Consider the following 17,897-nt stretch of genomic DNA (forward strand, 5'->3'; position numbering starts at 1 on the left):
CAAATGGTATAGAGAGAAATAGTCCTATAATTCCTATAATAACTACAACCTAAAACTTCTTACCTGGGAATATTGAAGACTCATGTTAAAAGCAACCACCAGCTTTCATATGCTCTCATGTTCTGAGCAAGGAACTTAAACGTTAGCTTTTTTACATGGCACATATTGCACTTTTACTTTCTTCTCCAACACTGTGTTTTTGCATTATTTAAACCAAATTGAACATGTTTCATTATTTATTTGAGACTAAATTGATTTTATTTATGTATTATATTAAGTTAAAATAAAAGTGGTTTTTTTGTTCATTCAGTATTGTTGTAATTGTCATTATTACACATATATCTAAAAATCGGCCGATTAATTGGTATCAGCTTTTTTTGGTCCTCCAATAATCGGTATCGGCGTTGAAAAATCATGATCGGTCGACCTCTAGTATGTATGCCAATCACTTTAGAGGTCAGTCAAGCCAATGAAATTAGAGACTGGGACATGAAGTTTCAGCCAAGTTTCACCATCATCTAGTTTCAGATCCCCTTTTGACTCCCAGGCTCACTTTAATTAGATATCATTCCAAGAGGATGACATAAGATAATATAATACCTCAAAACACAGAGCAATAGTGAAGACAATGGCCCAGCCTGTCATGAAAATGTAGCCTCCCATCAAAATAATCTTCCTGCTCTGTTGCTCGATCAGCAGGTTCTGAGCAGGGTGAAAATATAAAAATTCAAATCACATAATTTTCATCCCTGAGGTTAGCCATAGACGCGATAGAGGTGTGTTTAATTCTTTTACGTCTAGCCTTGTGTGATAATACATGTATTTATTTTTTACATTCTAATCCGAACAGTATGTCGGATAGGTGCTTTAACTTCTCGGAATGCAGGAAACATTTACAAATTGAACTTTTCTTACAGAGTGACTATTTCAAAGGTCTGGATTAAGGATTTAATGAGAGAGAGAGAGAAACAATCCCTCCTTGCCTCTGAAGTGGTTTTAAATGGCCCCACAAACCACGAACCCAGCTTCAGGCAGGGCAGGCAAAGGGGCAGGTTTCGAGTCGAAAGCCAGACTCCTCACTGCGGTGGCGGTCGCCTTCTGCCGCCTGATGGCCCGTTGTAGACGCACATGAGCAGCGTCCCATGTCGCCTCCGAGTGCTGAAACCATTCATCCACCGCAGGAGCCTCGATCTGGCTCTGATGCCAAGGTGCCAGGACCGGCTGATAACCTAGCACACACTGGAAAGGGGATAGGTTAGTGGAAGAGTGGCGAAGTGAGTTTTGGGCCGTCCCCGCCCAGGGGATGAAAACCGACCACTCCCCAGGCCGGTCCTAGCAATAGGACTGCAGAAACCTACCCACATCCTGGTTTACTCTCTCCACCTGCCCGTTACTCTCGGGGTGAAAACCTGAGGTGAGGCTGACCGAGACCACCAGGCGTTCTATAATCGCCCTCCAGACTTTAGACATGAATTGGGGACACCGATCAGAAACTATATCCTCAGGCACCCCGTAGTGCCGGAATACGTGGGTGAACAGGGCCTCCGCAGTCGTGCGGTTCCTTGCACTGAGCGCACACCGAGCAGGAGGAAACATAAACCCTCATGTCCTTAGCTAAAGTGGGCCACCAGTACTTCCCAGCAAGACAGCGCACTGTCCGACCGATGCCAGGATGACCCGAGGAGGGTGACGTGTGGGCCCAACAGATCAAACGATCGCGGACATCAAATGGAATGTACAGACGCCCAACTGGACACTGTGGGGGAGTGGACTCTGCACGTGACGCTCGCTCGATGTCCGCGTCCACCTCCCATACCACCGGTGCCACCAGGCTGGAATTATGGGAGTGGGATCCGCGGACCGCTCTTCCGTGTCATACATCCGGGACAGTGCGTCTGCCTTAACGTTCTGGAAACCTGGTCTGTAGGATAGAGTGAAAACAAAGCGGGTGAAAAACATGGCCCACCTAGCCTGGAGAGGGTTCAGTCTCCTAGCTGCCCGAATGTACTCCAGATTGCGGTGATCAGTCCAAATGAGGAAAGGGTGTTTAGCCCCCTCAAGCCAATGTCTCCACGCCTTCAGAGCCCTGACAACAGCCAACAGCTCCCGGTCCCCCACATCATAGTTTCGCTCCGCCGGGCTGAGCCGCTTCGAAAAGAAAGCGCAGGGGCGGAGATTTAGTGGCGTACCCGAGCGCTGAGACAGCACAGCCCCTATCCCAGCCTCGGACGCATCCACCTCAACTATGAACGCTAAGGAGGGATCAGGATGAGCCAGCACGGGAGCCGAGGTAAACAGAGCCTTCAGTTGACAAAAAGCCCTGTCCGCCTCCGCTGACCACTGCAGTCGCACTGGTCCCCCCTTCAGCAAGAAGGTAATGGGAGCCGCTACCTGACCGAAACCCCGGATAAACCTCCGGTAGTAGTTGGAAAACCCTAAGAACCGCTGCACCTCCTTTACCGTGGTTGGAGTCGGCCAATTACACACGGCTGAAATGCGGTCATTCTCCATCTCTACCCCTGACGCGGAAAAGCGGTACCCTAGGAAGGAGATGGACTGTTGGAAGAACAGACATTTCTCAGCCTTGACGTACAGGTCATGCTCCAACAGTCGACCAAGCACCCTGCGCACCAGAAACACAAGCTCGGCGCGTGTAGCGGAGTATATTAGAATGTCATCTATATACACCACCACACCCTGCCCGTGCAGGTCCCTGAAAATCTCGTCTACAAAGGATTGGAAGACTGATGGAGCATTCATTAACCTTTACGGCATGACGAGATATTCATAGTGCCCAGATGTAGTGCTAAATGCCGTCTTCCACTCATCCCCCGCCTTGATACGCACCAGGTTGTAAGCGCTCCTGAGGTCCAATTTTGTGAAGAAGCGCGCCCCGTGCAATGACTCTGTCATACTGGCTATGAGAGGTAGTGGGTAACTGTATTTTACCGTGATCTGATTCAAACCTTGATAGTCAATACACGGGCGCAAACCTCCATCCTTCTTTTTCACAAAAAAGAAACTCGAGAAGACAGGTGAAATGGAAGGCCGAATGTATCCCTGTCCCAGAGATTCGGTGACATATGTTTCCATAGCCGCCGTCTCCTCCTGTGACAGAGGATACACGTGACTGCTGGGAAGTGCAGCGTCTACCAGGAGATTTATCGCACAATCCCCCTGTCGATGGGGTGGTAATTGAGTCGCCGTCTTTTTACAGAAGGCGAGTGCCAAATCGGCATATTCGGGGGGAATGTGCATGGTGGATACCTGGTTTGGACTCTCCACCGTAGTGGCACCTAAGGAAACCTACACATCTCCCTGAGCACTGACGAGACCATCCCTTGAGAGCCCTCTGTTGCTACAAAATAGTGGGATCATGAGAGGCCAACCAGAGAAGGCCCAACACAACAGGAAACGCAGGAGAATCTATCAGAAAGAGACAAATTCTCTCCTCATGACCCTCCTGCATTATCATACGGAGTGGAGCTGTGACCTCCCTGATTAGCCCTGACCCCAAAGGACAACTATCTAAGGCATGTACAGGGAAGGGGACATCAACAGGAACAATAGGGATCCCTAAACTAAGTGCAAAAGTACGGTCAATAAAGTTCCCAGCTGCACCTGAATCTACTAGCGCCTTATGCTGGGAATGCTGGGAAAACTCAGGAAATGCTATAGACAACCACATGTGTGCAACATGGAGCTCTGGGTGAGGTGTGTGCCTACTGAGATGATCCACCAGTGCTCCGCCTGCCATCTCACTTACCTGGGGAACCTCCCCAGCACCAACCAGCAGTGTGTCCTCTGCGGCCACAGGTGGTGCAAGGAACGGTCCCCCCTCCGGTCCCCCTCATAGCGGCACCTCCCAGCTCCATCGGGGTAGGATCAGAGGTGCTGGGGGATGGAACTGACAGACCCCGATCTGGACGTCCGCGGGAGGCCAACAGGTTATTCAGCCGGATGGATAGGTCCACCAGCTGGTCCAGGTTAAGGGTGGTGTCCCTGCAGGCTAACTCCCTACGAACGTCATTCCATCCTGCGCCTGGCGGCCAGAGTTCTAAAATCCAGAGCGAACTCTTGAGCGCTCCTCATCCCCTGTGTTACGGATACAGGTATCCTGTGTGTGTGTATCCTGTGTTTGTATTTCTTTTCTCTCCTTCTCCCCTCACAGGTGGCAATCATCATTCCCCAATCAGTCACCAATTAGTCGCTAATCAGAAGACACCTGCTCCTTTTCTCTTACCCTATCACATTCCCTTTCCCTTGGTTTAAAAACCCTGTCAGTTGTTTTCTCTGGAGCTCGATCTCTCTGTCATGCTATCTCTCTCTAGATCTCTTGTGTTTTGCAACTACATGTCACTTTGTCCTTTACCCTGTGAGTATTGTTTTGTTATGGTGTTTGATGGTGGAAAAAGGTGGTACCAAGACAAGTCGCCCATGGGCATACACTACCCGTAGGAATACTTTGTCAAAGAACACTAGTTAGAACTGGGCGGACCACCCACTGTATTTTTGGTAGGTTAGTTAGCTGTTGTTGAAGTAGGGTAGTCTAGCTTAGGGGTGTTATTGAATGCTTATTATTTATTTCCTTGGGTCCAGCTCAGCACCTTTTCCTGCTCCCCATTACCGTGTGTTTACAAATAAACTATGAGTGTTTGACGGTAATTTAGTTGTCTGTGGTTATTCGTTCTCACTGTTCCTTTTTCACTAGTATACTTTGCATGAGTTATGTTACGGGTCTCGTTACCATCCCCCCTAGACTGCTGGGCCAAAGGGATTCGTAACACCCTGTCTTAAATGGAACAAGCGTTCCCCCGCCGCTCTCCCCTCAGGTGGATGATCGAAAACCGCCCGGAAGCGGCGGGTGAAATCCTTGTAGTTGTCCAACGTCGGGCCTTCTTCTCCCCAGATGGCGTTGGCCCAGACCAGTGCTTTTCCAGTCAGACGAGAATGAGGGCGCTCACTCTCTCGCGTCCCGAGGGGGCCGGCTGAACAGCTGCCAGGTAGAGCTCCAGCTGGAGTAGGAACCCCTGGCACCCAGCAGCCGTTCCATCATAACGTCCCGGGAGCGAGAGCCGAATCCTGATGAAGGAGGTGTGGACATCTGGGTCGGTTGTTGTGGGAGCTGGGGAGGTGCTGATGGGTGAACTGGAAAACCCTCTCTCTCCCATCGGTCCATGGTTTGCAGCACGCAATCCATGGCTGTACCGAGACTCTGTAACACGGTCGCGTGCTGCTGAACACGCTCCTCCATTGGGTGAGGAGGGCTGGCTGTACCTGCTGACTCCATTAGTGGTGCGTTATTCTGTGAGGGTGTTGGTGAATGGAAAAATGCGGAGTCAGGCGCAGGACACAAATATGAGTAATAGTCCGAAAGTTTACTCAAAATTAAGATAATGTTCCAACAAGGAAACAATACAAAAATAATCCAGAGCACAAGAACGTGAACCAACATGACAAACAATAACGCATAAAGCAGAGAGGGAAGTCAGAGGGTTAAATAAGGAACATAATTAATGGAATTGAAACCAGGTGTGTATGATCAAGACAAAACAAAATGAAACATGGATCGGGGGTGACTAGAAAGGCGGTGACATAGACCGCTGAACGCCGCCCGAACAAGGAGAGGGACCAACTTCGGCCGAAGTCGTTACACTTTGAGGATAACACAGTGCCACCGACGCGGCCCGCTACCAATTACTGTGGGCTCTCCTTCTCTGTGGCCAACGTGAGTAAAACATTTAAACATGTTAACCCTCGCAGGGCTGCCGGCCCAGACGGCATCCCTTGCCGCGTCCTCAGAGCATGCGCAGACCAGCTGGCTGGTGTGTTTACGGGCATATTCAATCTCTCCCTATTCCAGTCTGCTGTCCCCAAATGTTTCAAGATGGCCACCATTGTTCCTGTACCCAAGAAGGCAAAGGTAACTGAACTTAACTTCTCTAGGGTAGGGGGCAGCATTTTCACGTTTGGATGAAAAGCATACCCAAATTAAACTGCCAGCTACTCATCCGCAGAAAATAAGGTATGCATATTATTAGTAGATTTGGATAGAAAACACTCTGAAGTTTATAAAACTGTTTGAATCATGTCTGTGAGTATAACAGAACTTATTTAGCAGGCGAAACCCCGAGGACAAACCATTCAGAATTTTTTGTTGTTGAGGTCACTCTCTTTTCAATGGATTTTCATTGGGAGACCAGATTTCTAAGCGACTTGCTTGCAGTTTCTACGGCTTCCACTGGATGTCAACAGTCAAGAGAAATTGGTTGAGTTTATTCCTTTGTGTAATGAAGAAATACGGCCATCTTGAAGTCGAGTCACTCTAGGTGTCCTGTGAGATAGAAGCGCATGACCAGAAGGCATGCCACGGTTGGTTTTAATCCTGTATTGAACACAGATCATCCCGTCTTCAATTTTATCGATTATTAACATAAAAAAATACCTAAAGTTGTATTACAAAAGTAGTTTGAAATTTTTTGGCAAAGTTTACAGGTAACCTTTGAGATATTTTGTAGTCACATTTGAGCAAGTTGGAACCTGTGTTTTCTGGATCAAACGCGCCAAATAAATGGACATTTTGGATATATATGGACGGAATTAATCGAACAAAAGGACCATTTGTGATGTTTATGGGACATATTGGAGTGCCAACAACAGAAGGTTGTCAAAGGTAAGGCATGAATTATATTTTTATTTCTGCATTTTGTGTCATCCCTCAGGGTTGGAATATGCTTATCTCTCTTGGTTTACAATGGTGCTATCCTCAGAAAATAACATCGTATGCTTTCGCCGAAAAGCCTATTTGAATTCTGACATGTTGGCTGGATTCACAACCAGTGTAGCTTTAATTTGGTATCTTTCATGTGTGATTTAATAAAAGTTTGATTTTATAGTAATTTTCATAGTAATTAATTTGAATATGGCGCTCTGCATTTTCTCAGGCTTTTTGCCAAGTGAGACAGTAGCGTCCCGCCTAAACTCTGATTTTTTTTATATAAATATGAACTTTACCGTACAAAACATACATGTATTGTGTAACATGAAGTCCTATGAGTGTCATCTGATGAAGATCATCAAAGGTTAGTGATTAACTTTATCTCTATTTCTGCTTTTTGTTACTGCTCTCTTTGGCTGGAAAAATGGCTGTCTTTTTCTGTGACTTGGCTCATACCTAACATAATCGTTTGGTGTGCTTTCGTCGTAATTTTTTTTGAAATCGGACACTTTGGCTGGATTTACAACAAGTGTAGCTTAAAATGGTGTAAAATACTTGTATGTTTGAGGAATTTAAATTATGGCATTTCTGTTGTTTTGAATTTGGCGCCCTGCAGTTTCACTGGCTGTTGACGAGGTGGGACGTCCCACATACCCTAGAGAAGTTAATGACTATCACAGCACTCACTTCTGTTATCATGAAGTGCTTTGAGAGACTAGTCAAGGATCATATCACCTCTACCTTACCTGCCACCCTAGACCCACTTCAATTTGCTTACCGCCCCAATAGATCCACAGACGATGCAATCGCCATCACTCTGCACACTGCCCTATCCCATCTGGACAAGAGGAATACCTATGTAAGAATGCTGTTCATTGACTATAGCTCAGTCTTCAACACCATAGTACCCTCCAAGCTCTTCATTAAGCTTGTGGCCCTGGGTCTGAACCGCGCCCTGTGCAACTGGGTCCTGGACTTCCTGACGGGCCGCCCCCAGGTGGTGAAGGTAGGAAACTTCACCTCCACTAAGCTGATCCTCAACACTGGGGCCCCACAAGGGTGCGTGATCAGCCCCCTCCTGTACTCCCTGTTCAGCCATGACTGCGTGGCCAAGCACGCCTCTAACTCAAAAATCAAGTTTGCAGACGACACAACAGTAGTAGGCTTGATTACCAACGATGACGAGACAGCCTACAGGGAGGAGGTGAGGCCCCTGGGAGTGTGGTGCCTGGAAATAAACCTCTCACTCAACGTCAACAAAACAATGGAAATTATTGTGCACTTCAGGAAACAGCAGAGGGTGCAACCCCCTATCTACATCGACGGGACTTCAGTGGAGAAGGTGGAATGCTTCAAGTTCGTTGGCGTACACATCCCTGACAAACTGAACTGGACCACCCACACGGACAGTGTTGTGAAGAAAGCGCAACAGAGCCTGTTCAACCTCAGGAGGCTAAAGAAATTTGGCTTGTCACCTAAAACCCTCACAAACTTATACAGATGCATAATTGAGAGCATCCTGTTGGGCTGTATCACCGCCTGGTATGGCAACTGCACCCCCCGCAACCGCAAGGCTCTCCAGAGGGTGGTGCGGTCTGCCCAACGCAATACCGGGGGAAAACTACCCGCCCTCCAGGACACTTACAGCACCCGATGTCACAGGAAGGCCAAAAAGATCATCAAGGACATAAACCACCCGAGCCATTGCCTGTTCACCCCACTATCTTCCAGAAGGCGAGGTCAGTACAGGTGCATCAAAGCTGGGACCGAGAGACTGAAAAAAAGCTTCTATCTCAAGGCCATCAGACTGTTAAACAGCCATCATTAGCACATTAGAGGCTGCTACCTATAGGCATAGACTAGGAATCACTGGCCACTTTAAGGAACACAAGTCACTTTAATAATGTTTACATATCTGGCATTACTCATCTCATATGTACAGTGGGGAGAACAAGTATTTGATACACTGCCGATTTTGCAGGTTTTCCTACTTACAAAGCATGTAGAGGTCTGTAATTTTTATCATAGGTACACTTCAACTGTGAGAGACGGAATCTAAAACAAAAATCCCGAAAATCACATTGTATGATTTTTAAGTAATTAATTAGCATTTTATTGCATGACATAAGTATTTGATCACCTACCAACCAGTAAGAATTCCGGCTCTCACAGACCTGTTAGTTTTTCTTTAAGAAGCCCTCCTGTTCTCCACTCATTACCTGTATTAACTGCACCTGTTTGAACTCGTTACCTGTATAAAAGACACCTGTCCACACACTCAATCAAACAGACTCCAACCTCTCCACAATGGCCAAGACCAGAGAGCTGTGTAAGGACATCAAGGATAAAATTGTAGACCTGCACAAGGCTGGGATGGGCTACAGGACAATAGGCAAGCAGCTTGGTGAGAAGGCAACAACTGTTGGCGCAATTATTAGAAAATAGAAGAAAATAGAAGAAGTTCAAGATGATGGTCAATCACCCTCGGTCTGGGGCTCCATGCAAGATCTCACCTCGTGGGGCATCAATGATCATGAGGAAGGTGAGGGATCAGCCCAGAACTACACGGCAGGACCTGGTCAATGACCTGAAGAGAGCTGGGACCACAGTCTCAAAGAAAACCATTAGTAACACACTACGCCGTCATGGATTAAAATCCTGCAGCGCACACAAGGTCCCCCTGCTCAAGCAGGCGCATGTCCAGGCCCGTCTGAAGTTTGCCAATGACCATCTGGATGATCCAGAGGAGGAATGGGAGAAGGTCATGTGGTCTGATGATTCAAAACTAGAGCTTTTTGGTCTAAACTCCACTCGCCGTGTTTGGAGGAAGAAGAAGGATGAGTACAACCCCAAGAACACCATCCCAACCGTGAAGCATGGAGGTGGAAACATCATTCTTTGGGGATGCTTTTCTGCAAAGGGGACAGGACGACTGCACCGTATTGAGGGGAGGATGGATGGGGCCATGTATTGCGAGATCTTAGCCAACAACCTCCTTCCCTCAGTAAGAGCATTGATGATGGGTCGTGGCTGGGTCTTCCAGCATGACAACGACCCGAAACACACAGCCAGGGCAACTAAGGAGTGGCTCCGTAAGAAGTATCTCAAGGTCCTGGAGTGGCCTAGCCAGTCTCCAGACCTGAACCCAATAGAAAATCTTTGGAGGGAGCTGAAAGTCCGTATTGCCCAGCGACAGCCCCGAAACCTGAAGGATCTGGAGAAGGTCTGTATGGAGGAGTGGGCCAAAATCCCTGCTGCAGTGTGTGCAAACCTGGTCAAGAACTACAGGAAACGTATGATCTCTGTAATTGCAAACAAAGGATTCAGTACCAAATATTAAGTTCTGCTTTTCTGATGTATCAAATACTTATGTCTTGCAATAAAATGCTAATTAATTACTTAAAAATCATACAATGTGATTTTCTGAATTTTTGTTTTAGATTCCGTCTCTCACAGTTGAAGTGTACCTATGATAAAAATTACAGACCTCTACATGCTTTGTAAGTAGGAAAACCTGCAAAATCGGCAGTGTATCAAATACTTGTTCTCCCCACTGTATATACTGTATTCTATACTATTCTACGGTCTCTTAGTCAATAATTGTTTACATATGTCATTACTCATCTCGTGTGTATAATGTTTTCTATACTATTCTACAGCATCTCATTTACTTAATAATGTTTACTTATCTTACATTACTCATTTCATATGTATATACTGTTTTCTATACTATTCTACTGCATCTTAGTCCGTTACGCTCTGACATCGCTCGTCCATATGTATATAGTCTTAATTCATTCCTACTTAGATGTGTGTATATGTTGTAATTTGTTAGATTTTACTGCACTGTCGGAGCTAGAAGAACCAGCATTTCGCTACACCCGCAATAACATCTGCTAATCACGTGTATGTGACAAATAAAATGTGATCCTCTTAAGGATCCGCCTCTTTTATTAAATTTTCGCCTGAAATAACTCAAATCTAACTGCCTGTAGCTCAGGCCATGAAGCAAGGATATGCATGTTCTTGGTACCATTTCAAAGGAAACACTTTGAAGTTTGTGGAAATGTGAAAGGAATGTAGGAGAATATAACACAATGTTTTTTTGTACCAATCAATCAATCAATCAATTTTATTTTATATAGCCCTTCGTACATCAGCTAATATCTCGAAGTGCTGTACAGACACCCAGCCTAAAACCCCAAACAGCTAGTAATGCAGGTGTAGAAGCACGGTGGCTAGGAAAAACTCCCTAGAAAGGCCAAAACCTAGGAAGAAACCTAGAGAGGAACCAGGCTATGAGGGGTGGCCAGTCCCGTTTTGGCTGTGCCGGGTGGAGATTATAACAGAACTATGCCAAGATGTTCAAAAATGTTCATAAGTGACAAGCATGGTCAAATAATAATCATGAATAATTTTCAGTTGGCTTTTCATAGCCGATCATCAAGAGTTGAAAAACAACAGGTCTGGGACAGGTGGCGGTTCCATAACCGCAGGCAGAACAGCTGAAACTGGAATAGCAGCAAGGCCAGGCGGACTGGGGACAGCAAGGAGTCACCACGGGCGGCAGTCCCGACGCATGGTCCTAGGGCCCAGGTCCTCCGAGAGAAAGAAAGAGAGAAGGAGAAAATTAGAGAGAGCCAAGATTTTCAAAATGTTCATAAATGACAAGCATGGTCAAATAATAATCAGGAATAAATCTCAGTTAGCTTTTCATAGCCGATCATTAAGAGTTGAAAACAGCAGGTCTGGGACAGGTAGGGGTTCCGTAACCGCAGGCAGAACAGTTGAAACTGGAATAGCAGCAAGGCCAGGCGGACTGGGGACAGCAAGGTGTCATCATGCCCGGTAGTCCTGACGTATGGTCCTAGGGCTCAGGTTCTCAGAGAGAAAGAGAGAACGAGAGAATTAGAGAGAGCATACTTAAATTCACACAGGACACTGGATAAGACAGGAGAAGTACTCCAGGTAACCAACTGACCCTAGCCCCCCGACACATAAACTACTGCAGCATAAATACTGGAGGCTGAGACAGGAGCGGTCAGGAGACACTGTGGCCCCATCCGAAGAAACCCCCGGACAGGGCCAAACAGGAAGGATATAACCCCACCCACTTTGCCAAAGCACAGCCCCCGCACCACTAGAGGGAAATCCTCAACCACCAACTTACAATCCTGAGACAAGGCCGAGTATAGCCCACAAAGGTCTCCACCACAGCACAAACCAAGGGGGGGCGCCAACCCAGACAGGAAGATCACGTCAGTAACTCAACCCACTCAAGTGACGCACCCCTCCTAGGGACGGCATGAAAGAGCACCAGCAAGCCAGTGACTCAGCCCCTGTAACAGGGTTAGAGGCAGAGAATCCCAGTGGAGAGAGGGGAACCGGCCTGGCAGAGACAGCAAGGGCGGTTCGTTGCTCCAGAGCCTTTCCGTTCACCTTCACACTCCTGGGCCAGACTACACTCAATCATATGACCTACTGAAGAGATAAGTCTTCAGTAAAGACTTAAAGGTTGAGACCGAATCTGCGTCTCTCACATGGGTAGGCAGACTGTTCCATAAAAATGGAGATCTATAGGAGAAAGCCCTGCCTCCCGCTGTTTGCTTAGAAATTCTAGGGACAATTAGGAGGCCTGCGTCTTGTGACCGTAGCGTACGTATTGGTATGTACGGCAGGACCAACTCGGAAAGATAGGTAGGAGCAAGCCCATGTAACGCTTTATAGGTTAACAGTAAAACCTTGAAATCAGCCCTTGCCTTAACAGGAAGCCAGTGTAGGGAAGCTAGCACTGGAGTAATATGATCAAATTTCTTGGTTCTACCATCATCTTTGAAATGCAAGAGAAAGGCCATAATGTATTATTTCAGCCCAGGTGCAATATATTTTGCCCACTGGATGGCAGCAGTGTATGTGCAAATTTTTAGACTGATCCAATGAACCATTGTTTTTCTGTAAAAAATGTTGTATCAAGACTGCCCAAATATGCCTAATTTGTTTATTAATAACTTTTTATGTTCAAAATTGTGTACTCTCCTCAAACAATAGCATGTTATTCTTTCACCTTAATAGCTACTATAAATTGGACAGTGCAGTTAGATTAACAAGAATTTAAGCCAATATCAGATATGTCTATGTCCTGGGAAATGTTCTTGTTACTTACAATCTCATGCTAATCGCATTTGCCTACGTTAGCTCAACCGTCCCGTGGAAGGGACAGCGATCCCGAAGAAGTTTACCAAATCTGCAGCACCAGTGAAATGGCATGGTCATGGACTGACTACACCTCTTCATTAAACCTTGAAATACAAACAACCCTTTATGTTCTCCTCCCTAACTCCCGCAAGCATTACAAATGTAAAGTACAAGCGTATGTCATCATCACCAGATTGCATTTTTAACAAGGTACCGTACGATGAAATGTAAATGTCTACTCGCACTATGAAATTGGTAGCTGATCTCACATTTCTAATCAAGCCTGTTGTGAGGGAGGGGCCAGGAACAGGCTCTGTCCAGAAGTTCATCTGAGCTGGGTACGTTTTGCTGTCAGAACAATGGTGTACTTCAGAGGTAGTTAACTTTGATCCCAGATAGAGAGCTCTGTCAGAAACCCCCTGCCAGAACCAGAGAGAACCAGAACCCTGCTGACTCAAACCGAAACTGAACATCTGAGAAACAATGAATGTGGGGAGAAACCAAGCTTCAATAACAAGAGGAGTCTGCTGCTTACATCGTTTGTAAGAAAGCGGCTAAAAGGACATTTCATCATTCACCACAGATACACTATATATACACAAAAGTATATGGACACCACTTCAAATTTGTGGATTTGGCTATTTCAGCCACACCCGTTGCTGACAGGTGTATAAAATCGAACATACAGTCATGCAATCTCCATAGACAAACACAAACATTGGCAGTAGAATGGACTTACTGAAGAGCTCATTGACTTTCAGTGTGGCAGCATCATAGGATGCCACCTTTCCAACAAGTCAGTTTGTAAATTTGTGCCCTGCTAGAGCCACACACTCACAGAACGGGACTGCCGAGTGCTGAAGCGCATAGCGTGTAAAAATCATCTGTCCTCGGTTGCAACACTCACTACCGAGTTCCAAACATCCTCTGGAAGCAATGTCAGCACAATAACTGACAATCGGGAGCTTCATGAAAAGGGTTTGTGAGCAGCCTCACACAAGCCTAAGATCACCATGTGCAATGCCAAATGTCGGCTGGAGTGGTGTAAAGCTCGCTGCCATTGGACTCTGGAGCAGTGGAAACGCGTTCTCTGGAGTGATGAATCACACTTCATCATCTGACAGTCCAACAGACGAATCTGGGTTTGGCGGATGCCAGGAGAACACTACCTGCCACAATGCATGGTGTCATCTGTAAAGGAATAATGGTCTGGGGCTGTTTTTCATGGTTCGGGCTAGGCCCCTTAGTTCAAGTGAAGGGAAATTGTAACGCTATAGCACACAATGACATTCTAGACGATTCTGTGCTTCCAACTTTGTGGCAACATTTTGGGGAAGGCCCTTTCCTGTTTCAGCATGACAATACTCCCATGCACAAAGCGAGGTCCATACAGAAATGTTTTTTTTTAGATCTGTGTGGAAGAACTTGACTGGCCTGCACAGAGCCCTGACCTGAACCCCATCAAACACCTTTGGGATGAATTGGTACGCAGACTGCGGGCCAGGCCTAATCGCCCAACATCAGTGCCCGACCTCACCAATGCTCTTTTGGCTGAATGGAAGCAAGTCCCCGCAGCAAGTGGAGGCTGTTATAGCAGCAAAGGGTGGACAAACTCCATATTAATGCCCATGATTTTGGAATGAGATGTTTGATGAGCAGGTGTCCACATACTTTTGGTCATGTAGTGTAGTATTTGTGATTTTATGTGACATATGTAGCCTACATAATGTATTACAAATTAGGAACAAATGAAGTTCCCTGTTGAAAAATAAAGTTCTTATAAGTTCTACGATCCGAGTTCTGAGTTCCGAGTTCTAATGCTTTTGTAGAATCGAGTCATTGCCACAGAGTTGCATGGTGCTGCTGATGGAGATCACCTGCCAGCGGACGTTACGGTCAGCCAACAGCTCCCAGGTCTGCTGGGCCTCAGGACTTTAACCTCAGCCTGCTCCTGGAGGATCTCATCCAACTCTGTCCGCTGGATCTCACATCCACGCAGACGCCACAAGGCTAACATGCATGCACACACACGGGCAAAATACATTATATAAATACAAACAAATGATTAAAAAAAGTACACAGATGCATGTAATTGATACAAAGACTGCCCATCCCTGCTGATGCAGGATAATGAATAACAGCAGTAGAACTTGCTCATGATTTTACTGTATATATCTCTCACACTAACTCACATACAAGAGGAACAGAGCCATGTGGCTCGGACAAGAAAGTACTGCACACAGCCACAGACTAACACAGGCCATGGTCTGGCTCTCCTCCTACCTACCATTGATACAGGCCTCCTTTTCCCCTGGTCTATGAGGAGGTATTGAGAGCTTTCTGGGAACCAGGGGAGAGTGAGGAGCTGGATGAGGCCTGGGATGGCATTACTGGCCAGTAGGTATTGCCATCATGGCTCACTGCCCAAGATCTCCCTGGAAACACAATGACCACCATCAAATGAAATACTGACTTAATTAAACAAAGTTTCAAACTGCAATTATTTCCCCAAACAAATCACACAATATTTTGTAGGTGCTAGATTGATGTGTAACACTAAACTGCAAGCTGATTTCGTAGCCTCCGAATGCTACAACCTGTCCTAACACCACTCCAAGCGATGTGAAGATGGCTGACGACAGGGAAGCAGTCCCTTGCAGGTGCTTGGGAGCACTCTCTCCAAAATACATGGGTTGTACATTCATACTGATCCCTGTGAAAGGAGTGGATAATTTCTCTACTGTCAGTGGTTTCATTTTCCAACATCAAACATAATACTGTAATTGTACAGCTGTTTGTCTCATTTGTCTTATTATGTATAAATACACTGTTTATGCCATCGACATTTAAAGACCTAAGAAAGCAACAACCATACTACAAGTATTACAAATGTTTCTCTATTGTTAAACCCCAAAACAGTAATGCAGTCAGTGGCACAATGAGCATGGTTTGATGACATAAGAACCCCCATCTAAGAACCCTCTGGTTGAATATACAGTACATACCATATACAGTACATACCAGCATTGATTCCAACCAGGACCCTGGAGATGATGATCATTTCAAAAGACTTGGCAGCTCTGCTGGTCAACGCTAGGAGTGAACTCAGCATCAAGAAGATATTATTCAACAGCATAGTCTTCTTCCTGTGAGAGCAACACAGTGGGTTTAACGTAGAGTAGAGTAGAGGAGAATAGAATAGAGTGGAGACAAATAGAGTTAAGTAAATCCTGAATATCAAGGAATTAATTACGTTAATGGAAATAGTACTCATATAGATATCGTATACTGCTCTGGCGCCACCCTGCAAGGTTCAGAGATCTCTATCAGCCTTGAGAAACAAACACCTCCACATTTTTATTGACTGACTCCACTGTGAGGAGGAAACATGAAGTAAAGGTAGCCTTGCTGTCTTCATAATAATAATTCAGTGGGTGCTTATATTTGTTTCACAAGTGTGTATTATACACGTGTGAAATGGAAATGTGTTTTTTTGCCTATTCCAACTCACCCTGAGACACCCTCGGAGAGTGGGGTCATGGCCAGGGTCAGCCATTATCAACGGCAACCCTGGAGCAATTAAGTGCCTTGCTCTGGGATTCAAATTAGCGACCTTCCAGCTACTGGACCAACACTAGGCTACCTGCCACCCCCAGTATTCAGAGATCCTGTATCTATGCTCTCTTCAATGCAACCTCTCCTTTCACATCTGACTCATAAGTAGGTGATCATTTGCTCATCAGTAAACAATTCATTTTGAGATGTTATATCACTGATAATATTGATTTTTAAAGCACATATATTTTTTAATTTCTCCTGTCTTATCCGGTGTCCTGTGTGAATTTAAGTATTTTTTTCCCTCTCTCTCTCTCCCTCAGGAACATGCCTCAGGACTACCTGGCCTGATGACTCCTTGTTGTCCCCAGTCCACCTGGTCGTGCTGCTGCTCCAGTTTCAACTGTTCTGCCTGCGGCAATGGAACTCTGACCTGTTCACCGGACGTGCTACCTTGTCCCAGACCTGCTGTTTTCAACTCTCTAGAGACCGCAGGACCGGTAGAGATACTCTGAATGATCGGCTATGAAAAGCCAACTGACATTTACTCCTGAGGTGCTGACCTGTTGCACCATCAACAACCACTGTGATTATTATTATTTGACCCTGCTGGTCATCTATGAACATTTTAACATCTTGGCCATGTTCTGTTATAATCTCCACCCGGCACAGCCAGAAGAGGACTGGCCACCCCTCATAGCCTGGTTCCTCTCTAGGTTTCTTCCTAGGTTCCGGCCTTTCTAGGGAGTTTTTCCTAGACACCGTGCTTCTACACCTGCATTGCTTGCTGTTTGGAGTTTTAGGCTGGGTTTCTGTACAGCACTTTGTGACATCAGCTGATGTAAGAAGGGTTTTATAGATACATTTGATTGATTGATTGATAAAATTGACAACATTCAAAAATACAACGTGAAAATAAAACGTAATAAGCTTCTCAGTGAGGACAACATACCAAGGTTACCATGTGTAAAAAGCTGATATTGATATTAATAACATTGCCTTCCAAAGTAGGCCAAAATGTATTCATCAAATAAGTCAAATTACCCTCCAAAGGTTATGCTCATGGGTCCAGCTATAAGAGCTCCGGCAGCCCTCCCAGGGAGTAGATGGACATGATGCAAGTCCAGAACAGGGTGACCTGTTGAACAGCTGAACATCCCAACGCTCCCGAAACATCTTGTTCACAAACTTCTGAATAAACTGAGAGGAAAGGTAGAGTGAGCATACTGTATGTACACACATGGGCACATAGACACACACACACACAGTTTACTTTCAGAAGGATTTTACTATGGTGGGTGCATTTATTATGGCAAGGTTATAGCCATACTGACGAGTGCATCCAATGACACATGATGTCACCATTAACATCACATTTAAATCATTGCCCTGTCAGTAGAAACAAGTATAACTTTTTTTTTCAGAAACA

At 45.8% G+C, this 17,897-nt stretch overlaps 1 pseudogene; it reads right to left on the reverse strand.

Moving 5' to 3' along the window:
• LOC139535292 (solute carrier family 2, facilitated glucose transporter member 11-like) overlaps positions 1-17,897 on the reverse strand; it is a 33,316-nt pseudogene that overhangs the window by 10,489 nt on the left and 4,930 nt on the right.

Source organism: Salvelinus alpinus, chromosome 12 (genome assembly GCF_045679555.1).
Source record: "Salvelinus alpinus chromosome 12, SLU_Salpinus.1, whole genome shotgun sequence".
Classification (NCBI taxonomy): domain Eukaryota; kingdom Metazoa; phylum Chordata; class Actinopteri; order Salmoniformes; family Salmonidae; genus Salvelinus; species Salvelinus alpinus.